This window comes from Lissotriton vulgaris, chromosome 7 (assembly GCF_964263255.1).
Source record: "Lissotriton vulgaris chromosome 7, aLisVul1.2, whole genome shotgun sequence".
NCBI lineage: Eukaryota > Metazoa > Chordata > Amphibia > Caudata > Salamandridae > Lissotriton > Lissotriton vulgaris.
In genome coordinates this window covers 1,164,122,224-1,164,146,931 of record NC_141695.1, presented here as the reverse complement: position 1 = coordinate 1,164,146,931, position 24,708 = coordinate 1,164,122,224, and the positions used below count along the sequence as shown (strand labels likewise).

The following is a 24,708-nucleotide window of genomic DNA, read 5'->3' as shown; positions in this document are numbered from 1 at the left end:
AGGCATTCATAGACTTTGAAACTAAACTATAATCTCTGCGATGAAGCTTGAGGTAATATTTGCACATGGAAAATTGGACGCAAATCGCTAACCTGGAGATTCTACAGTACTCAGCCTTGCATGATGGAGAGGTACTAAACATGAGGTAAAGTAGTTTCTGTGCAATGAGGTTCAATGCACAATACGACCTTCTTTGTTGAAGGTTATTGATGTCTATACTCTCCCTACAGGGAGCTTGGATGGATGTCTCGCCAACAGGAAGCTGTGCTTAAAAAATCTGAAACAGCGAAATAATCCCTCCTTAAATGTACAAGCAGGAAAAGGAACGATGAATAAACTATTTGCTCTTCCTGACTGTGATATGAGACTCAGCTATTCAGTGAGCTGTAAAAATTAAGTTAGTGTTAGATGTTGGGTCTCTATTAGGCAGATATATGCACCCTGCCCAAGAAGGAACCACAATCCTAGTCAGGGTAAGCTAAATACACACTAAAAGATAACCTGTGCTCACCCTCTGGTAGCTTGGCATAGAGCAGTCAGGCGTATCCAATGAGGCAATGTGTAAAGTATTTGTGCAGCACGCACACAGTAACACAATAAAAACACCATAAAAAGACTCCACACCAGAATAGAAAAATAGACAATAATTGTATGAATACAACTGGACCAAACGACAATCCAATAGGCAGAACCAGAGTTAGACACTTTTAAAGAATAAATAAAAAATATTGTGCTAAGAGTCATAAAGCGCCAACCGGGGACATCTGGTCGCACTTGACCAGGCAAATCCAAACATTCAGGCTAACCGCGATGGAGCACAGGTCTGATACAGAAACCAGCCTTTGGCTGCTGACAATAGTACTTTTGGAGGGGGCTGCATTGACTTGAGAGGAGAGGAGCAGAGAGGCGATGCATCATCGACGTAGATTCGTAGAAATCATACATGAGGCTTTGTGATCAAGCTGCGCACTTGGGGAAAGCTTTGTTGTCAAGCAGCACTGAAGGTGGCAATGCCTCATCATCGAGCCACACGCGCTGGGAAACTGGGAAGCTTTACCGTCGAGCAGCCCAGCAGATAGGCAATGCGGCAGCGTCTGGTGAAATGCACCAGTTCCAATCAGCACAATGGTGGAGATGCATTGGCGTCGAGAATTGCAGCACAGATAACCTGGATTGATACAACTTGACAGGGCAGGGATTCACTGATAGCAAAGTCCAGGTGCTGTTGCAGGATTGCAGGAAGTCTTTGATGTCCCTGAGATTTCAGAACATTGGGCAAGCCAATTTATCCTTGAAGTCACTTTTGGTCCAGTCCCTTTCCTCAGCAGGGCAGAGGGTAGCAAACAGCAGGCCAGCACAGCAGAGCATAAAAGCAGTTCTTTCAGGGCAGCAGTCCAGCAGAATGGCAGTCCTTGTAGCAGCACAGCAGTCCTTCCTCCTGGCAGAGTTCTTCACAGGTCCAGTAGTATTTGGTTTGAAGGAGTTAAAGACCCAGTACTTATACCCAGTTGTGCCTTTGAAATGGTAGTGACTTCAAAGAAGGGTCTTTAAAGAGCACAGCGGTCCTTTCTTCCCAGCCCTGACTCCAGACTGTTCGTAGGGGATAATCAGTCTTTGTGTGGGGAGAGGACTTTGCATATTCAGGTACAATTTTTAGATCCTTCCTCCTTTCCTGGCAAGGAACAACCATCAGAATCCAGATCGACATCAGACACACCTATCCTTCCTGGTTTTGTGGCTTTCTAGAGGGAATGCACAACGTGAAGCTGTCACCCACCCTAGGCGTGTATTGGAGACAGGCTACAGACCCACAGAGCAGTGAGAGCAGAGCAATGGCCACTTTCTAAAAGTGACATTTCGAAATTAATAATGTTAAATACAACTTTACCAGTAAAGAGGATTTATCATTACCATTCAAAAGACATAAAACATGAAAAAACCACCCCATTCTAATCAGGAATTACAACTTAAAAGTCTACTAAGAAATTCCTAATGTTGACATATGAGGGGAGTAGGCCTCACTGTAGTGAACAATTAATGTGGGTGTTTGTCAATACCAGGACATGCAAAACTTAAAGGTCCTACCTTTTACCTACACAGCACCCTGCCCTATGGACTACTTGGGGCCTACCTTAGGGGTGGCTTATGTGTAATAATAGTGGAGTTTCAGGCTTGGCAAAGGGTTTTGAATGCCAAGTCGAAGTCGCAGTAAACTTCACACATCAGGTCCTGTAGTGGCAGGCCTGTGACCGATTTGAAAGTCTACTTGTATGGATGGCACAATAAGTGCTGGAGGCGCACTGGTAGCATTGAATTACAGGCCCTGGTTATATGGTATACCACTTTACAAGGGACTGATATTTAAATGAAATATGCCAGTTGTGTATACACCAGTCTTACCATGTTTAGGGGAAAAGAATAGGCACTTTAGCACTGGTTAGCAGTGGTAAAGTGCTCAGAGTCCTAGGACCAAGAAAAAGAATCAGCAAAAAGCGGAGGTAATCAGGCAAAAAGGTTTGGGGGAAGAGCAACCTAAGGATGGCAAGTCTAACAGGTAGCAATGCATATAGTCCTTAAAAGAAGAGGCATCCAGCTGACGCCCAGTAAATGTGCAAGTTGAGTGTAAGGGCAAAGCACACATTTGTCCATACATTTTCACACAAGTGAGCAAGGCACTGCTATAAATGATTAACAGAGCCAATACAAAGGTCATAAGCAAATGGTATTTATTGTGAGATGTGAACAACAGTCTGCCATAAAGGGAGTGGCATTACTTTGATTTAGCAAAATACCAAAGGTAGGAAAAGTGACAATAGACATCTTGTGACTCATACCCTAGTGATAACACGTTTGACCTGTTATCAAGTTTAATTTGTAAAACAAAACAAAAGTGGGGGTTGCCCAAAGTTTTCTCTCAAAGTCCACTGCATATACGCTTGAATGGTGTGATCACCAAACACCATGGCTGCTTTTACTTGTTTCTGATTCCTGCCTTTCTTCAGCCACCCTGAACTTCCGGTCTCTTTATCTTACTTATGAAGGTTCTTCCATATTCCTGGTTATTTTCCTGTCTCACTTTTTCCATATTTCCCTTCTTAATTCTTTATCTCTTGTCTGCCTTTCTCTCTCCATTTCTTGGTCAAAATCGGAGCATGAAAAAATAAGCCCCGTTCTCATAAATGAGTGCTGATACACACCAGTTCCAACAGCAAATAAACATTTAGCACTACTGCTGTCCCACAATGATCCTCTGAGCTGCCTCCTATTTACATATTTGGTACTAGGAGAAGAGCAAATTGTGGAAACTACTGAATGCTTACAGGGCTATGAGAGTACTGTTTACTTTCTTTCCCCACCTCTACATTCAAAAGATTGAGTTCAAAGACAATGCCAGGGTAGTCTCTACCACTGGCTACCTCAGGTGAGGTCCATGTGTAGCTTGGGGCTATATTTAAAGTTTTCTTTACTTGCTGGAAGATGTGGTAACATTGTTTGCAAAATAATATTTCCTTTTCAATAAAAATATTGAACACTGGAAGTATCAGACTTTACCTGATGCATAACCTAATTCAGTCCTTTGGCTAATGAGGACATTGCTACTAATCAGAAAGGTTTCCTGAAGTAAATCAAGAGCTTGAGATGTCCTTTGCTCTAAAGTAGTATAATTATCTTATGTAATTGGAACTATTTTACTACATATCATATGGCTTCTGTTAAAATAGTTGATTGCAACACATGCTCTGAAACATTCTTGGACAATCTAGCAATAAAAAATAGGCAGACCCTTTCCATCGGAAAACAATATGTTGTTGAGATCAGGGTTGCTTCTTTCATTAAATCAGGTATAAATCAATAAAAAACAAATTAAATGAGGGTGGCAAAGCCTGTAGGTCTCACTTTGGCTAACTGGTGAAATGGTTCTATAAAATATGTTGTCACCTAAATGTGGCCACCTTATGCTTACAAAAAAAATTCCATTTAAAAACATTCACCAATACAGCTGTTTTACTAGTGATGATGTTAAACAAGTTTCAGTTCTGCCATTAGTTGTATTGATGGAGCAGATTTCATCTGCAGTCAGGCATTGTTTTATTTTTTGTGCTTCAGACAGACTGCATTTAAATTGCCACACACATTTTGGTGCAAGTTAAAACCAAAGGCACATGAAAAATATAAAAGTGACACCTAGTCTTTCTGAAATGCTTGTGCTGACTTAACATGTGTTTTTACAGTATAAAGAAAAGTGGCCTTTTTAGCTTTAAAGATGAATAAAATGTGTTTCTCTCCTTCCTAGCTCATCTATTGCAATCTGAATTCACTATTTTCTGTTTTAAAAGACTTTAGCTTGGTACATAGTTAATAAACGTGTTTAGTTTAAAACACCTCTTTTTATAATGTGTGAAAATAATGCACCAATCACTATACATGGTGCTAAAATGCTTTGTACATGAAAAGGTATCTAAAACATTGATAACATGTTTCTGTGTGTGTTACATTTAACTGTATGTGCTTTTAAATTTTACACTAAAGCATAACATGCTTTATTATACATTGCACATTTATTTGGCATGTTATTATAAATAATAGAAAAAGCTGCTTTAAAATTAGTAGCTGGGTTAGGTAAACATTATAGTATTAAATGGTATACATTGTACACATTAGTGCTGTATCTAGAGTATGTCCTCTTTTTATTTTTATTATGTGTTTACATCACATGACCAACCCACGTGACCTAACAACTGGGCCTTGCAGCATTGGAACCTAGCCAGTTGGCTACCGAAGCTGGGACTCTCCTGAAACGCCCACCTTTGCCCTTGAAGAGATGCTGTTTTTATGTCTAATAATGATACAATGTTGCACACGTTTAAACTCTAAGGGGAGGGTAATGTCACGTGAAATACGTAATAGGGGAACATAGAATTATAGGTGGTGACAGTGACTTAACCACCTCCCTTGACCAATCAAAAGATGGGACCTTGTCACTTGCAACATTTGTGGGTGGTACCTGACCTTGAAGGCACTATAAAGGTGGCTGCACACATTGGAGAATCGTCCGTCTGGGCTGACTAGCTGACCAGACACTGACCCACCACTCTACAATAGGCCCCATAGATAGATGCTGCGGAGCACTCTGCCAAATTTTCTAAGTATAGCACCCAGATAAGGAGAAGTGCTACAAAGCTCTTTGTCATTTTTTTCCCCACCGGCTCCTTTTAACCCAGCTGGCACTGGGCACATTAGGGAGGAGGGGGCGTGTGAGCCTTGACAGGAGACGCAGATTAGAACAGGCATCTCTGTGGGTTAGGCACGAGATCGTGGCGGGTATTTTTGTTTGGGCGTTCCGAGGAGGGTCTGATAAGAGGGTTTCCCTGTTGATTATTGCAAAATCCTGGCACGTCATATTTGGCACAATAGGCCACATTCCTCTCTGCGAAGGGCGGGTTGCTTGCTCTTTGGAAACGGACAGAAATGCAGAAGAGCAGTGAATAGATAGAATTAGGTTTAAAAGATTTGTCCAACTTATGCATTTAATTTTCTTAATGGGAGACTATTGATTACCCTTGCAAAACTATTTTCTTAGAGACTCTTTAAAAGTTTTGTATGACATTCTGCGCCACATTTTTCCTTCCTACATGTAAATGCTTATATGCAGACTGTAATAAGTTCTGTACTAATGCTATTTTACCTGTTTTCCAAATTCTGTAACCTGATTGATGTCACTGATGAATAAAGGGTCATAAAACCCTAACTTTTGATTAGAAAATAAAACCCTTTAAAACTCAACAACTCTCTTTATTGGCTTAAAATAATAATTGCATTTTTGACTGTTCATCTTTATTTAAAGTCTCCTGAAGGTAATACATGGTGTGAAGGGCCCAACACCTTTTGAGCGGTAAAATTAGAGGTAGCATGAGGGTTTTGCATTGAGAAATTACCAGAAGAAATTACCGCTCCATCAGTTTTTTGGTAATCAGAGGATGGTCGTTATTGATTAGTTTGGTGATTAATGATTATTGATTTCACCATCAACTACTCAACTAATGGATCATTGACCTTAAGTAGGGAAGTAAAATAATTGCCCAAGTTAGATAAATGTCCAAGTCCTGATTCCTGACTCCAATGCTCAGAACCTGAAGACTGGCAAAGCAGTACTGGAAGGTGATGCAAGAAGTGGTGTGAGTATGAATAGGGTTGTGAAATGTTGTTAATATGCTAGCATGTATGTATTTTTTGAAGTGTTGAAATAGTAAGGGTTTTTACTGTTGGTGACATTTTGCTCATTTTGAATTGATGGTGTTATTGATTATATTGGTAATTTCATAGGACATAATTTTTGGTTATTGATTACATGTTTTAACTCTTCATGTTAAGTTAGTGTCTTGTTCTATGTTGTTTGGAACACGCAGGTATGCACACCTGTGGAATCCCGGGAAGGAATAGCGGGTGGTAAATGGAAGCCACACTGCACTGAGGTTACTCGTCTGTTGGAATAACACTGAGAAGCTAGGTAGGGCTGGCAGTGTTAAATTAGGGACTATTTTCTGTGTGAGTGATTGTAGCAAAGAGTTCGCTGGTGAAACTTTGGTCTGATATCACCTAGAAAGGGTCACACCAATGGAGTAGCAGGTTCTTCTGAGCTTGAGTGACAGCAAAAGGGTTCGCTGGTGAAACTTTGGACTAAGATATATCCTGAAGGATAAGCCCAAAGGAGTAGCAGGTTCTTCTGAGCTTGAGTGACAGCAAAAGGGTTCGCTGGTGAAACTTTGGACTAAGATATATCCTGAAGGATAAGTCCAAAGGAGTAGCAGGTTCTTCTGAGCTTGTGTGACAGGTAAGCGGAAGGAATTTACCTGTAGTGTTTGAAGAGTAAACGGAAAGCCTTACTTTGTGAAGGGTAAGCGGAATGTGTTACTCGCAGTGAATATAAATCTATCCTTTATTTAGCACAACAGACAGAGTAGCGAATGTATTTATGTTGTTACTAACAGAGGTATTGATTCAGAGAAATATTGCAGTAAGATTTTGTGGAGGTTCAGTAGTAGGAGTAAAACTGACTAAAATTGAGATTGACAGCTTTGGAGAAAAGAAATTGCATTGAACTATTGCAAAAATGAAATTGTTTGAAGGCTTAAAGAAGCTGTTAGGAGGTAAAGTGAAAAATTCATTTTTTATTGGTGATGCTCCTGAAGGAACACCTGTGCATTTTATGTCTACCAATTCGGGACAAAATACATGTATGTGGGTTCACCAATGGTGCAAGATTACTAAAAAAGAGGGTGCTTTGATGTTTCCAAAAGATGGTACTTTTGAATTGCAAATTATTGACAAATTAAGGGAAGTCTTATGTGAAATAAAGACACCATCTAAAGCTGCACAATTTGAGGCCTTAAGCATGTGGGAAAAGACAGCAAGAGAGAAAGCAAGTGAGGATAAAAAGGTAAAGCACCAAATGCAGGAGAAGAGAATTAATGATGATAAAGTGCTTCAAATAAATAATGATTCAGGGGATAAAATAATGGATGAATTGTTAACTGAGTGTCCACCACTTTATGTGGTTCCCATTAAAAATACTGAAAATGGTGTACTAGTAAGCACTACAGTGGCTACTGCTTCTGTTGAGCAGAGAAAAACACATATTGAGAAAACTGTGCAAACATTTCAGATTGACCCACTACCTGTTGATTCAGCACTGGCAGCGATACCTCCAGGTGTTACTGCTTCAAATGTGCCTTATTCAGTCCAAGAATTGCTAACTGCAGATGCACAGATAATACATAGAAAAATTATGACTGTCCCAATTAATATGGCCCCTACTGAAAAGGTTCAAAGAGCTGCAGAAGGAGTGATTATGGCAGAGTTTATTTCAGAAACTCAGAATTCACAGGTTATTGAACAGAAATTACCCCAAGCACTGAAAGGTGAGGGACAAATGGCTTTTAAAAGATCTGCAGCCCAGGATAAAATAAATATATTTGAAAATGGGATTTCTCAAACCTGCTTTGAGGAAGCAGCAGTGATTAAAAAGATAGAAAACATGGGAGAACATATTAACACAGGCCCTGAAAAAGAGAAACAGCTTAGTGTTTTAAATGGAACAGGTGAACATGGAGAAAATAACAGTCCATGCTGTTTAAATAATGAAAATGTGAACAAGTGTCAGGAAAAAGAATTAATTTCCCTGAGTAAGGTAACAGCTGTATGTGCATTAACTACACATAATGGCCTGACAGATTTGATTCAAAATTATGAAATTGATGTTTCAGGAAGTTTTCCATCTCAGAAAGGTTTTAGAGTACATATGGATGATGAAGCAAATGAGAAAATGTGCTCTTCCGGAATGCAATTGCATATTGCAGAAATAAAGTATATTTTTAAATGCAATGGGTTTGAGAAATTAGGAGACAAATGGGCAAGAAAACATGAGAAGAAAAAGAAACCACCAGACCTAGCAAGGAAACTGGAAAAGGAAAAGAAGCCACCAGATTTAGTTGAGAAAAATAAGCAGAATGGGGGAGAAGCTTTTGCTTACTCATTGAGAGAAAAGGTGGGAGAAGTGCATGTTCCTATGCCACAGAATAAAAGTGAACTTGCAGCATTTCTGAACACATTCCCACAATTGAGAGACAGAATTGTGCTGTGGTACCCACAAATTGATGGATTTCTTGACATTTTAAAAGAGTCGTGCATTAATTTGGAAATGTTCTTTTACATTGCCATGCAGAATGAATTGTGGTTTGAATCTAAAGTTATTCAAAGGCCAAGTGAAGAGGCAATGCAAAGGGTTTGCATGAATGCACCATCATTTTCTGTTGTTATGGAGGAAAACATAGCAGTGATTATTTTCCTGAAGGGTGGAGTGCCAACAAAGGATGTTGATTGGGTACAGATTAAAAGAACACAGGATGGAAGTAAAGGTGTTTTGGTTTGTGAAAATTCAGGGATGGATGTTGTACTGCTGGAAAATGTGTCCTTTTGCCATCTTTATAGCAGATTTGAGCATTGGAAGAAGAAAAATAAATTTAAACATGATGCACAAAAACATGGAGAAATGCAGATGCAAAATATACCAGCTAAGCAAATGCAAATGTCAGTTCAGAAACAGGTACCTATGGCAGGAATTATTCAAGCAAAGATCCCACAAAATATGGAAAAGGCTAACATTAATTTAAATAAGTTGTCCAGAGCAAATGTGAATTATTTCCAGAGACAAAATCAGAACCCAGTCCAACAGGTTGCTGTGTTTGAAAATGAGAGTTTTAACGCTGACAATTCAGAATTTACCAAGTCCATTGTGAAGGCAGAGGAAAGTCCAGATTTAGTTGCAGGAGTTTTAAACAAAGAAATTACAAACCCAGTTTTAGAAAAATGTGCACCTAAATTAGGCCCATTTGAGGAAAATTACAAAACTGTTGTCTGTGACTCTGGCCTAGCAGAAAAACAATTGTTTTGCAAATTAAACAGCACAGAATACTGTACACCAGATAATATTATTTTTCAGATTCCTGATGAGGATGTACATTTTAAAATGGCCCAGCAAGAAACAGCTGTAGCATTATTTTCAGAAAAGACAGTTGAAAAATTACCTTCTGATTTTGAAAAAATAATAAACACAGAAATAAGAGAGTTCATAGAGAAGGATGCCAGATTAATAAAATGTGCAGAACATGTCTTATTAAAATTAGAACAAAGTGACATGTATTCAGGAACACCATCAGTTGCAGGAATTTTACCAATAAAAGTATTTTTGATGGAATTGATTAGAAGTTTGTGTAACTTTCTGATCACAGGTTCACAGAAAATAAATGAAAAGAAGAGAATAGTGCAGGAGATTAAAAGCATATTTTTTTCATGTTGTCCTGTGGTACCGAATCCAGCCAATATATTTTTTCACATTCCATGTGCTGAAGAATGGCTTACTTTTATTGATTTTTGCAAAGTCCATGTAACAGTGCCATTGCATGAGAATAGTCAGGAGTACTGTCAAAAAGCAGATGAATATCTGGGACACAAAATTGGAAAGGGAGATAGAAAGGTGTCACCAGAAAGGGTGGAAATGATTTCCAAGAAAAATCCACCTCAAATTAAGAAAGAAGTTAGGACACTTTTGGGAATGGTTAGCTGCTGTAGAGAGTGGTTACCAAACCTTTCCTTAGTGGCTAAGCCTTTACTGAGGCTGACACATGAGGATGTGTCTGATCCGCTTCCATTGGACAACAATTGCACAAAAGCATTCCTAGAGTTGAAAGAGAAAGAATGTTGCGCCCCAGCACTAGGAATGAAAGTTTATTTAAAAGAAAATATACCAATTTGCAGTGAGAGGGAGGGCTGCACTCTCTCATTGCCTATTCAAAAAGATGACTGTGTTCAAAGGTCTGTGATGTATTGCCTATTGACCTTTGACCCTAACTTCACAGGAATACCAGCAAATGAATTGGATTGTGATGAAACTGAATATGAGTGTCTAAATATCATGAAAATATGCATAAAGCCAAATTCAGACTTTAATGATGAATGTCTGAGTCAGCCCAACAATGTCCATTTTGTAGATGGCCCATGTTTGAAAGGTGACACATTAAAAGCAGCACATGCTGTGCTCCTTATACATTATGTTGTCAAATCTTCATGGCTTTCAGTAGTTACCTCAGCCCAAAATTCGAAATTGATTGCCCTTACCATAATATGCAGTATATCTGCTCAAATGAGAGTCACTGTTGTCATGGGAGAGAGAAATGCTTATTCAGTTGCACACATTTGTGTTCTGTTAGCATGTACATTCTATGGAATCTTCACAGGTGAATTAAAAGAGGCTCAAGAAAATGTTTTTAAAGCAGCACAACAGGGTTGTATCAGAACTGTTTTTGAGAAAAGCGACAACTGCAAAGTGGTAAAAGTGTTATTGCAAAGACTGATGCCCAGGTATAGATTGCCAGTTTCTCTGAAATCAGATCATAATGTGGTCTCAAAGATAATGAGTGCAGAACAACAGATTGGACAAGGAATGGATTGCAGCTATCTGCCTGAAGTGTCAAGCATAATAAAGCTACACAATGGCAGCACTGAGTTACCTTTTGCAAAAGACGGTGTCTCACCAACACTAAAGTGGCTTGAAAATGCATATGCAAATGAACTTGTGGAAATCAATGATGTGAACACCAGCCATGGCTGTGTAGGTCTGGTTGATGTACAGTGTGCAGTTTCTCACCAGATTGCAGCTGCTACACAAGATCTGCATAATGGATGGTGCAACGGCTTTGGTCTGAGAGATGCTTTGGTGAAACATCAGAATCTGATCAAAGTGAAAATAAGAGTGAAAGGCCTTGGTTGAAAAAAAGTGCAAAGGATTGATGGTGCTCTGTCAGAGTTTCTCAGCACCTAAGTAGTCTAATTTGCATTGAAAAGGTAGAGAATGCCACACTGTATGAGCCATTCTGATGGCAAGCTGATGACAATGAGCAAAGAAATGCTGAAACTGTCCTGTTGAATTCCTTTTTTTATTATTTTAGTTACTTATTTTAAAGAAGACTAACTGTTCAAGAAGCTACTTACAGAACTCTGCACTAAAACAATTGAGCTTGGCTATATATGATCTGATTACAGATAGACTTGTGTTTGCCTTAGAAATAGAAGTAAAATTGCTATATGCTCAGCTTTTGCAATTAAAAAAATCACTTTTGAAAATGAAATATGGAAATGTGTGATGAATTAAAAATCATTTTATTATGATTTGAATTATCAGAAGGGTGGATTGATGGAGCAGATTTCATCTGCAGTCAGGCATTGTTTTATTTTTTGTGCTTCAGACAGACTGCATTTAAATTGCCACACACATTTTGGTGCAAGTTAAAACCAAAGGCACATGAAAAATATAAAAGTGACACCTAGTCTTTCTGAAATGCTTGTGCTGAATTAACATGTGTTTTTACAGTATAAAGAAAAGTGGCCTTTTTAGCTTTAAAGATGAATAAAATGTGTTTCTCTCCTTCCTAGCTCATCTATTGCAATCTGAATTCACTATTTTCTGTTTTAAAAGACTTTAGCTTGGTACATAGTTAATAAACGTGTTTAGTTTAAAACACCTCTTTTTATAATGTGTGAAAATAATGCACCAATCACTATACATGGTGCTAAAATGCTTTGTACATGAAAAGGTATCTAAAACATTGATAACATGTTTCTGTGTGTGTTACATTTAACTGTATGTGCTTTTAAATTTTACACTAAAGCATAACATGCTTTATTATACATTGCACATTTATTTTGCATGTTATTATAAATAATAGAAAAAGCTGCTTTAAAATTAGTAGCTGGGTTAGGTAAACATTATAGTATTAAATGGTATACATTGTACACATTAGTGCTGTATCTAGAGTATGTCCTCTTTTTATTTTTATTATGTGTTTACATCACATGACCAACCCACGTGACCTAAGAACTGGGCCTTGCAGCATTGGAACCTAGCCAGTTGGCTACCGAAGCTGGGACTCTCCTGAAACGCCCACCTTTGCCCTTGAAGAGATGCTGTTTTTATGTCTAATAATGATACAATGTTGCACACTTTTAAACTCTAAGGGGAGGGTAATGTCACGTGAAATACGTAATAGGGGAACATAGAATTATAGGTGGTGACAGTGACTTAACCACCTCCCTTGACCAATCAAAAGATGGGACCTTGTCACTTGCAACATTTGTGGGTGGTACCTGACCTTGAAGGCACTATAAAGGTGGCTGCACACATTGGAGAATCGTCCGTCTGGGCTGACTAGCTGACCAGACACTGACCCACCACTCTACAATAGGCCCCATAGATAGATGCTGCGGAGCACTCTGCCAAATTTTCTAAGTATAGCACCCAGATAAGGAGAAGTGCTACAAAGCTCTTTGTAATTTTTTTCCCCACCGGCTCCTTTTAACCCAGCTGGCACTGGGCACATTAGGGAGGAGGGGGCGTGTGAGCCTTGACAGGAGACGCAGATTAGAACAGGCATCTCTGTGGGTTAGGCACGAGATCGTGGCAGGTATTTTTGTTTGGGCGTTCCGAGGAGGGTCTGATAAGAGGGTTTCCCTGTTGATTATTGCAAAATCCTGGCACGTCATATTTGGCACAATAGGCCACATTCCTCTCTGCGAAGGGCGGGTTGCTTGCTCTTTGGAAACGGACAGAAATGCAGAAGAGCAGTGAATAGATAGAATTAGGTTTAAAAGATTTGTCCAACTTATGCATTTAATTTTCTTAATGGGAGACTATTGATTACCCTTGCAAAACTATTTTCTTAGAGACTCTTTAAAAGTTTTGTATGACATTCTGCGCCACATTTTTCCTTCCTACATGTAAATGCTTATATGCAGACTGTAATAAGTTCTGTACTAATGCTATTTTACCTGTTTTCCAAATTCTGTAACCTGATTGATGTCACTGATGAATAAAGGGTCATAAAAACCTAACTTTTGATTAGAAAATAAAACCCTTTAAAACTCAACAACTCTCTTTATTGGCTTAAAATAATAATTGCATTTTTGACTGTTCATCTTTATTTAAAGTCTCCTGAAGGTAATACATGGTGTGAAGGGCCCAACACCTTTTGAGCGGTAAAATTAGAGGTAGCATGAGGGTTTTGCATTGAGAAATTACCAGAAGAAATTACCGCTCCATCAGTATTGCTATTGCTTATGAAGGAGACAAGAATAACTTGCCATCTAACCAAGTACTCAAATTGCAGGAAACTACAATATATATATTTTTTAACTGTATTTTATTGGTTTCAAGCAAAGAAAAAAACAACATACTGAGAGAGTTGACAGTGCCATACAAATTCCCATGACCGGTATATAACAGAGGCAGCTACAAACAAACAGTATAAAGTATTGTTAATCCTGAACAGTTCTGAGTTATTGGTTTGCCGTTATGTGCATTGGCAGACGAGATTTGTAAGGCATGAAGAGTGAGTGGTGCTGCAGATCTGCTGGCCAAAAACAATGCTGCATTATAGATTGTGACTTCTGGGCTGTACTTAGAGGCATGAAAATAGGGGATGTTTCACCCCTCCTGGCATGGCAGCTGCGAGACATCACATTGAGCGGCCGAGGCTCTGCCCCCATCATATGCTTTAATTCAGGGTAACGGTTACACTTCCGGCTCCCATAACTCACTGAAATGCTTCAGGCTGTAAGAACGCAGCTTTCTCGAATGGCGTTTTGTAATATGAGAGACACGACCGGTTTGTAGATAAGTAAGTTAAAGAAGGACAAGTACCTGGATGAGGAGGGTCCGCAGAGCCTGCTGTACTCTTGCTTTCAGCTCTCTAAGGAAAGCTCCCACTCCGAGCAAGGTGCGGTTCACAAATTGCCTGTGAGCTGACGTAAACTGAGAGCAGCTCTTCCGGGTGACGTCAGTCTGACGCAGCGTCAGAACACATTATGGCAGCAATACACGACTGATAAAAGAACAGTCTTCAGTGAATCATTGTACCTGCATCCGAGCAGAATGACACCATGACAAGGCAAAGTCTGTGCGCGGGGAATCCCCCTCTTAAAGCGGCAGCACCTCGGCATTGGATGATTTAGTCAGTAATGCAGACAAACGACAAAAGTGGCTAGATTTTGAAAACTGAAAATCAGGATTCCACAAACACATACGTAGGAGTACAGTTTGGCATCGATTTAATGGCACAGAATGACTCAATTGACAGCGTTCACCACCATGAAAAGCAAAGACTTGACGAACTAAGGGAAAATAAATAACATATTTCCAAAGAGTATGAACTGTGCTAAGTAAATTGCTTTGTGCTGCTAATTCAGCAGTAGAGAACATACGAAAACATGTCTCCTCTCTAACTGGGCCATGTGCTTATTTTACTGAAATTAGCCAAGACAAATGGTGAACAAGCATTTACAATGCAATAGGTCTCGCATTTGCGAGAGTTTAAGCTATTGGCATTGTACATAAAATTAACACATAAATAAAAGGCATTTTCATTTATAATGCCAATAGCTCAAACTCTTGTAAATCCTAGACCTTTTTCATCTCAAAGAAGCAGCCGTCATTGTCCCGGCTGTTCGGAAAATGAAAGCACCCATGGTGCTGAATGTTGCAGAAAAGCATGTCATGCCTGCAGTAGGAGAAACTCATTAAAGAAAATAGCACTTACAGACTAAAAAGGACTTACCATATAACAACAGAAGTAAAAGGGCCAGTCCTCATTGGAGGTTACAATTGAAGACAAGGTGGTACTGAGGAGGGACTAACAACTCTATTAACGAATCAGAAGCCAGCATTTATGAAGGACAATGACTCAAGCCAATTACAAATATGGGCGGGGCTTCTATTCCATACTCCAAAACAGCATGGCTTCCAGAGAATGGAAGCTTGAGCTTATTCTTAACTATATACCAAATGAAGTGCCGAAATTCTGACATACCATGAGCTCCTAATAGCCATGCACAGAATGGAAAAACAAAGGTAAGCCCAGAAGCACTTTCTTCTAGAGAAGAATTCTAGGTACTTTAGGCAGCACCCTTAGAAAGCAGTCAAACTAGAATAGTAAGCCTTCACATTTCGAAAGCTTGGGGAGTCAGGTCCCAAAGTAGATACTACTCATGTCTTTGAGTGAAGGAGTCAATGTAAACAAAAGGCAGACTGCCAGACATATTATGGGCTGAACAATCAGTGATTCGTTTGTGCAGGTGGTTGTAGGTGGTGAGTGCCAGCACTCATTTTTAGGGCCAGGGACTTATTGTTCACAATGACACATACCTATAGTACAAGGGAGAAAGGCAGAAACTAGAGATTAAAGGAGAAACAGATTTCCAGCACAGAAGTAGCAAAAGGAGAAAGCAATGATGAAAAATTATGCAAGATTGAGGTAAGAGACAGGAAGTTTAGGATAATGGAAGAAAAGCATGCATATGGAATCACAAACAGACAATCTTTATAATAAGCAATACCCAGCTAAGCAGCACTGGTGGTGGGCTCCTAAAAATTCTGGGCTACTGGCATTTTTTCTTAACATATTAAGCACTGCTAATCAGAGTCTTCCTGAACTGCAGTTGAATTTCCTCCACAGTTCCTCACAGTGGTAACATTTCTGCAACAATCTTTTGGGAAACCACAGTTATTTATGGAGAAAGATACAATGATTGAGTGCAGAGCCTTGGTCCACCTTATCCTGCATTCTTAACGGACACTTTCACAACTCTTGTTAATGTCTTTTGCTAATTTATACACAGTCATACACAGCCCTTAAGTAAAAAAAAAAGTTTCAGGTCCCTTATCAGGAAGCCACTGCATCTTGCACCTCCCATTACCCCTGCCAACTCTGCCAATGACAGTATCAACACAACTACTAACCATCACATGCCGACAAGTGTGACGATTCAGACTTTTAATATATATTACAAATGACAAATAATTGCTGCCTGCACTATTTTTACAGATGTGGGTGGCAGCTATTAGTCATTTTTAATGTATAATAAATTATAAAAGAACTGTGTTGCCATGCAACTGGCTGTTATAAGTGCCTGTGCCGAGCACCGGAAACCACCTGGACAAATTAAGAAATGGTCATACAGATGGGATAACAAGGTGAACAAGGGTTCAGTGTTTTATATGAAAACCTATAACCTTGATTAGTGGATTTCAAACTTGTAAACTGATAAATGAAAAATATTCCAGAATGGGCTGTTTTCTTTAATTTCTCACACGAAATGTGTTATGTGCCACAATCTACTACAATGTTTGCCTTTTATGCAGAATGGATAACATGTATTATAGCTTGCTCAGATTAATAGTATACAATCAGTCATTTTAAGTTGAATGCCTGGAAGGAGTAAACATATTTACGAATGCTGAAATTCCTGTCACAACCCGAGAGTTCTCAGGCCTTGTAAATCCAACGCAACAATTGGGAAAATGGCCATTCAAATGAGGGTTAATCTTGGAAGTTTGCGAATGTCCTCAGACATGTACAATCTTTCACCATTCACAGACTCTTCTCATTCCCCTTTCCTCCCAGAAATTGGAAGGATCTTTACTACGGGCAATGGCTTGCATAAATCCCTTTCTAGAGTGGGAAGGTGAGTGGATTACCCCCAGATTTGCTGAGGAATGAGGAAAGAGTTTCTCCACAGGTAAACATATTTTCACCATGGAGAAGAAAAGTGTGCATTTGTACAGCTAAATCGTATTCCCATTATTCGGAGTTCTTTGCTATGGAAAGCTATGCACAGTCACAGTGGGAATAGGATCTGCACATGAATGTCACATGAACTTTCCTGAACTACGCTGGGTAATTAGACCCATTGTGAGCCTGTTAGCTCCGGAAAGTCAGAAAATTATGTCTAAGTGGAAGAAGAGATTTTTGCTTGTAATATTTTGACATTCTTCCTGAATCAGGCAGAAAACGCCCTCTTTTATTTTCTGTTAAGCTACAATGTCCAAAGGTAACCGTATCTAGAAATAAGCTCTACGTGCCTGTCTTCGTTCAGTCAGCTACGAAAGTGGGCAAATGTGTGACTACGAGGGAGTGGAAATGAAACTGATATGCTACTCTGGCTTCTTGTCCGAAAAGTCAATTATGGAGGTCAGCTACACAATAGGTTTCATTCATCCAGCCTCCCCTGTGAGGTATTGTCTCCACCCAAGGAGGACAAAAGCCTGGCCCCTGGGGAGCATCAATAAAAGCTTCCCTGCTTGCATTGTCTATCCAGCCCAGCACACCCAGTTTACAGATGGCTGGAAATAAAACAATCTGACTTCATTAAATATTGTTTAAGGAATTGTTGGAGAAAAAGCCTATTCCAATATTATACATGTTGTCAATACATTTATATGTGTTCCAGAAGTGACAGCAGTTGATACTTACAAAATGTGGGTGAAAAACAGCAAGAGTTAAGCGCGGTGAGGTCAATTTATAATGTATTCACCATTTTAACTAGGTGCTGTGTATAAGTACTCCATCACATGATAAGACATTGAAAAATTAGATTAATAAGTGTTTGTACGTCTTTAATGGACTTTTAATGACTATATTGCTTGGTCCAGTATATAATGTGCTATGAGTTTGTGTCCATTTACTGAATTAAAGTTCATGCATTTTCACGTATAGGACTGTCCTTTTAAACTGTCTGGATGAGGATATTAAGGAACAAGCAGCACAGTGACAAGCAACAGAGATGCTGCTGCTCCTCCCTTGCCAAAGCTGGCATCCCGCTAGTGTGTGGTGGCATGCGCCATGAGCCGTACATGTGCACATCGCCTGTCCAGGCGTGTGCACATCTCCTGTCCCCCTTCGGCAGAAAATCGAGGACAAAAGATCTCGCCAAAGGGTGCAGCGCAAATGCTGCGTTGCTAGGCGAGACCTAAAAAAACAAGACCCTCCCAGCAAACCCAATGTGCCTGGTCACCCTACAAAAGCATCTCTATATACGGGTATGAGCACTAAAGTTCTGGGGGACACGCACAGAAGCGGTCAAAGCTCTGTGGGGTGGAAGGAGCTCTCGGTTTCTTTCAAACTGGTTAGTGCTGTGAAAAGGCTGGAGAGGTGGTGGCATTCAAGAAATAAATCAGAAAAGTGATAAGTGGGCTGAGACATGGCTTGCCTCACAGGCTCAGTTTTGGGAAAACTTATTTTCCATTGTTAGACTTTGACCCAACGCAAGCGAAAAAAAGGAGGAAAGGAAGAAACAAGGATGAAGAGGAAGCTAGGAAAAAATTGACGAATGGAGAAAGCAGGGATGGAAAAGAACCGTTGAGAGTGAGCTTAAGTGACAGGAATTGAAGGTGGCAGAAGAAAGATGCATTAGATGGACTCAAGACTAGGTTGCCTTTGGTATTGGCAACCATGGCATTTCACAGCTCCAGCGGAACACTCGTAAGAAAGTTCTTTGAGCCCTGCATTTATTACAAATTATGTGACTGTTGGCTCATTTTGTAAAATATAACACAGTGCAAAATCAAATCCGAGCCCAGTGCACAGTATATAACATATTTAAAAAGGACAAGGGTACCCCATTAATGAAACCTGGGGTTGAGAGTACTTGTAAAGATTACAATGGTTTTGGTGGCCTCAACGAGATCCTAAGAGAAATATTGTAAATTATGAAATTAATTCATAAAATTGAGTCTGGAAGAAGGTCTCGGTAGAATACCATATAGGTCAATTTTATTACAATTTAAACAGAATTAACGATAGCGATAATAGATTTCTTATCAGGTGCTCACATGTGTGACAAAAAAGTGCTCAAAGTGACTTTAGTGAATATATTAAAGAACATTTATATACATTTATATACAAAGATGTCACCACAAGGGTATTCCCACGCAAATTATATACAATAAAAAATGAGGGAGTTTTTCCTTGAGTTTGTCGACGGCGTTTCGATCTAGTTTGATTTAGATCATCATCAGGACGTGAGCTTCCCTGAAATTAGAGAAATATCACTTTAGTTCCTAGGCGGCAAGAAAATTAATTGGCCCGGTGTCGTAAAAGCTGCCTTTACGTAATTTATGCAGTAAGCGCCAGAAACTGCACAGTTTGTTGTTGTTTGTATTTAGGGTCTTCGTTTCAAAACGTTGTCTCTATACGTTTTAGCGTTGAAGAGCCCGTTCGTTCCCTGGGCCAGGTATACTTTCCGTGGCAGGAAAAACTTTTCTGGATGTGAGGATTCAATTAGCTCGCATCAGCTATTCAGGGGCTTCGGAAAAACGGGAGTTAAACACCGCTAAATTCTATCCCCTCCGGCGCCGCAGATAGCTTCAACGATCTGGCGTTCTTGCAAGAACGCCAGATCGTTGAATCCTCACATCCAGAAAAGTTTTTCCTGCCACGGAAAGTATACCTGGCCCAGGGAACGAACGGGCTCTTCAACGCTAAAACGTATAGAGACAACGTTTTGAAACGAAGACCCTAAATACAAACAACAACAAACTGTGCAGTTTCTGGCGCTTACTGCATAAATTACGTAAAGGCAGCTTTTACGACACCGGGCCAATTAATTTTCTTGCCGCCTAGGAACTAAAGTGATATTTCTCTAATTTCAGGGAAGCTCACGTCCTGATGATGATCTAAATCAAACTAGATCGAAACGCCGTCGACAAACTCAAGGAAAAACTCCCTCATTTTTTATTGTATATAATTTGCGTGGGAATACCCTTGTGGTGACATCTTTGTATATAAATGTATATAAATGTTTTTTAATATATTCACTAAAGTCACTTTGAGCACTTTTTTGTCACACATGTGAGCACCTGATAAGAAATCTATTATCGCTATCATTAATTCTGTTTAAATTGTAATAAAATTGACCTATATGGTATTCTACCGAGACCTTCTTCCAGACTCAATTTTATGAATTAATTTCATAATTTACAATATTTCTCTTAGGATCTCGTTGAGGCCACCAAAACCATTGTAATCTTTACCAGTATATAACATAGCTTCATGGCTGAGCAGCAGAAGATTACATTACACACCATATGACCAGGTGTAGCATTATAATATTGTTGCAAAGTCATCCTGTGCCCTGGGCACCCCCCAACTTTTTGCTGATTGGAACTGGTGTTAACTGACTCTGACTGACCCTGGGCTCTGTTTAACCAGGCCCAGTGCCAAGCTAAAAGGAACACATTAAAGTGCAGTTATACACTCAACATACACTAGGGTACACTATGGTATGGTGGGGTACCCCTGTAATTGGCATGATCCACCCCATAAGCCCCTAGTATGTACGCAGGCAGGGGATTGAAACTTCCTAGAAGTCTCCAGCATCCGGGGGCATGGCAGTTTAGAGGCCAGCAGATTTTCTGCACTAGCATGTGTGCAGTGCTGACGCCTGAGGTCAGTTTGAAAGCATCCCTGGTGGCCAGGACAGCTTTTAAACCTTAAATTGTGCCCAAACTTGACTTTGGGGGTAGGGGCCCTTAAAAATGAAAAACCTACCACGTTTATGCATATTAGGGACCCCCTGGGTCACTCCTAGGTATCCCAGGGGTGGGGGGTCAGTTATCTATAAGGTACCCCATATAAAATGAGTTGTTATATGCCTGGATAACGTGAAATTTGACATTTCTCTCCCCATATTGTGTTAAAGAGCTGCTCAAGTTCGACTTTGATGCTAGAAGAATTGGGTAAGGATAATCTGCATGATTTCTGCAGATTCAGAACCCCTGAAGTCTTCCCTAGTTACACAGGGGGTGGGGGTCCTGTAGAAATTAGGGAAATACTTATTAAATATGGTTTTAGAAGCCCTGGTTCTTGAAAAGTGGCCCAAGTCATTTTCCCCATTGCAAACCCCATAACCCATAGATTAACATGGTAGGAAGTGATTGATTCATACATATTGATAGGAGAGGACTAGCCGGACCATTCAAAGACTTCCCAGAATGGTAGTAGTAAATCCAACAATATTATATTGTTGAATTTCTCCTAAAGTGTACATACAAGAAGGTATGAGACTTTCTTGTTTGTAAATCCAAATTCAGCCTTTCAGTGGTCTGCCCTGATTGGTCAGAGTTAAGTGGATTAGCCAGGCTGCTGGAAGGGCACTGTGCTGGTCTATAGGAATGCCAGGCCAGGAGGTGGCGTCGTAAACTATGCTCTTCAAAGGCAGAGGGGAGGCCTGGGTTTCAGTCCACTCTGACAGTCTTGACCCAGAGTCAGGGCTAGGCTGAAGGAAGGTAAGTGCAGATGGTAGGGGGAGAGTCCATGGAAATAAGCCATCCCAGGGGGTGTGTTTAGCCAGCTCTTACCTCCTTTCTGGAAAATCAGCCATTATGGATTTGGAAGAATGATGCACTCTGGGACAAACTAATGCCACACTCTACAGGATGTGGTCATAACTATGAGGAGTTGCCCTACTCTCATTGGTCAGCAGTGACCTGGTGCTTGACCCAGAGAATTTTGAATAAGTATCTTAGAGGGGCAGAGCCCTCCATATCTGCTGCTATAACTTACTGAAGCAAGACGTGCCCTGCTGAAAAGATTTTGCTGTGCAAGGAACTCTAAGGCCTGACCTCTGAAGACTGCACCAAGTACAACTGCAGCCCTGTGGATTACCTTGCTGCCAAAGGACTCAAGAGTTGAACTCCCTGCAAGCTACAGGTTAACAGAGATCACCTGGACAGCCCCACAAAGAATTCAAAGCCTGGAGTACCAGTGGATTGTAAGGGTTTTGTTCAAGTGGATTTAGGAATTGAAGTTTCACACTTTCAAGGACCCTCTTGGAGATTCCAGAACATTGGATTGTGTGTTGGATACTTTGGGACCCGTAAGCAGAACGCCAGGACGGTGTTCTAACTGGACCCCGCTTGCTGAAGAAGGCGGCCCACTACAGTGGTGAGAAAATTCTTCAGAACAATTTATAAAGGTGTGTCCCTGACAGAGAAATCGAAATGACTTAAAGGGGCACTGTTGGTTTCTAAGCACTAGAAAGTGACTAATCTTTAAAAATTCATATCTCTGGTTCCCTACAGTGGATTATTTTCGTTTTGGTGTCATTTAAAAGATAAACATATTACCTATTTGTATAAATTGGTGTTGGATTTTTATTTTGTGTTGTGTCTTAATTATTTACTGAAATTGTGTTTTTAAATGCTTTACATACCTGTCTTTGAAGTTAAGTCTGTCTGCTCGCAGCCACTTTACCAAGGGTTGAGCAAGGGAATATTTTTCTAAGACCTAAGTTGAGTCCTATCATGTGTTAGTGGCCTTATTGCCAGTGGCAGACCTACATTTGCCCCTACCAATAAACCACTTTCCAACAAATATCATACATGCCTAGGTATAAAAAACATAACATTACATACAACATAACATAAACTTATACCATAACATACCCATAGCATACAACAGATGTAATTTAAAATGACATAGCATGCCACTAAGCACAATCTGTGGACCAAAGGTAAACTTACACTTTTGTGTACGTTTACAGTTTTTTGGTTCTCACAAACGAATTTACGAGTAGAATCTTTACGACTGTCCTATCTTTTTATGTGTGGAGTCTCTGCCACAGGTGCAAAGACTCCACAATGATAATAATACTAGTAGTAAAATTTGTTGTAAATCAGGTCATTTGTGCTGTGTTTGAGACAGCATAAAATGTGTGTAACCTCCCTGCCTTTATTTTCACATTAGAGGCAAGTTCTAATGAAAGGTTTTTATCATTGGCAGAAATAAAGTAAAAAGGAGGTTTAGCAAAACCAATACCTCCCAACGATGACAAAAATCAATCGTAGTGACAACTTTGTGCTAAAATGGAGGTAAAACGCCCTGTCGAGTTGTTTACCTGCAGAGACTTGAAGCCGGCCCCAGTACTGTGCCGGTAGTGAGTATGCGCACGCCTATTTGTTGAATCATGTTGAGCCTAAAATGTTAAATAAATGAATGGCCATTCATGCCTAGTGTGTGCTCAGTGGCATTCGGCTCACTGTGCACCTATCTAAAATGTTGTTTTGTAATATAAAGGGACACGACCAGTGTTTTTTTTCCAGTAAGTTTCCCATCGTAGATAAGTAAGTTAAAGGACAAAAAGTACCTGGCAGAGGAGGGCGCACAGAGTGTGCTCTAATATCAGAGCATGTCTGAAGTAAGAAAAAGAGACACTTAGGGCCCGATGTAGGTAGGCATTTACCGGTCGGTAATGGCCGAATTCGGCCGTTACCGTCCGGTAAATGCCTTTTCCTATGTAGGGGGCATGCATTCACAGAATCGGTATTTTTACCGATCCTGTATTTACCGAATCGGTAAAATTACCGAATCGGTAAATACAGACTCGGTAAAAATACCGAATCTGTAAATGCAGATGTAGGTGGCACTTTTAAGTGTGCCACAGGCCCTTTAGAATTCGGTATTTACCATGTAATACTATTGCATGGTAAATAACGAATTCAGGTGTACATGCACATCTGTGCATGTACCACTGTGCCATGTGACACACAGACATGCCCTTAGGGCATGTGTATGTGCCACATGGCACACAAGCCTGGAATTGGGGTGCTACAGGGTGTCAAAGTGACACCCCGTTCCCCCTTGCAGGATTCGGTATTTACCGATTCGGTAAATACCGAATCGGTATTTCCCATTGATTCCTATGGGCTTCAAGGCCCATAGGAATCAATGGGAAATCCCGAATACAGATTCGGTAATTGTAAAATAATAATTACCTACATCTGCCTCCTTCCTATTTACCTACTCTTAAATACCGAATCGGTAAAATTCGGTATTTAAGAGTAGGTAAATCGGAATTACCTACATCTAACCCCTAGTCACTTCTAACAAATTATAACAGGCGACTAGTGAAATCACCTGGCACCCCTCTTAACAGCTGTCTTTACATGGAAAGATTGAGGATCTAGAGCTCTAAATCTATAAACTTGAAATACCAGAACTTTTGGGATCCAGCTTCTGCATAGTAAACCAGGCATTGGTGTGCAGCCTGCGTGGAGCACTGGTGCTGCATTCTACTTCACAGAGGTGCTGGTTTTCTGAAAAGAATATACATAACTTACGAGAGACGATCGTCTTCCATTTAAAATATACTATAGATGCCTGTCAATTCTATCTGAAACCTGATGTAGTCAAAGTGTGTGACCACATTCTTTTCTGTTTACTAATGTACATTTTGTTAGTTTCTTTGCGAGGCCTCACACCCAAAATTGATACTGGGAACATAGAAACATATGAATCAGTTCACTCTATTGTATTTGTCAGCCTT

At 40.0% G+C, this 24,708-nt stretch overlaps 1 protein-coding gene across 4 annotated transcripts in view; it reads right to left on the bottom strand.

Annotated features, from left to right (window-relative positions):
- The window catches only part of LOC147703098 (E3 ubiquitin-protein ligase RNF14-like), a 133,720-nt gene extending 119,418 nt beyond the window's left edge, over positions 1-14,302 (bottom strand). For all 4 annotated transcript variants that reach the window (XM_086928876.1, XM_086928879.1, XM_086928877.1 and 1 more), the window contains exon 1: positions 14,252-14,302. The gene's annotated coding sequence lies outside the window, so the exon portion shown is untranslated. The remainder of the gene's footprint in view (positions 1-14,251) is intronic.
- Positions 14,303-24,708: the final 10,406 nt, after the last annotated feature.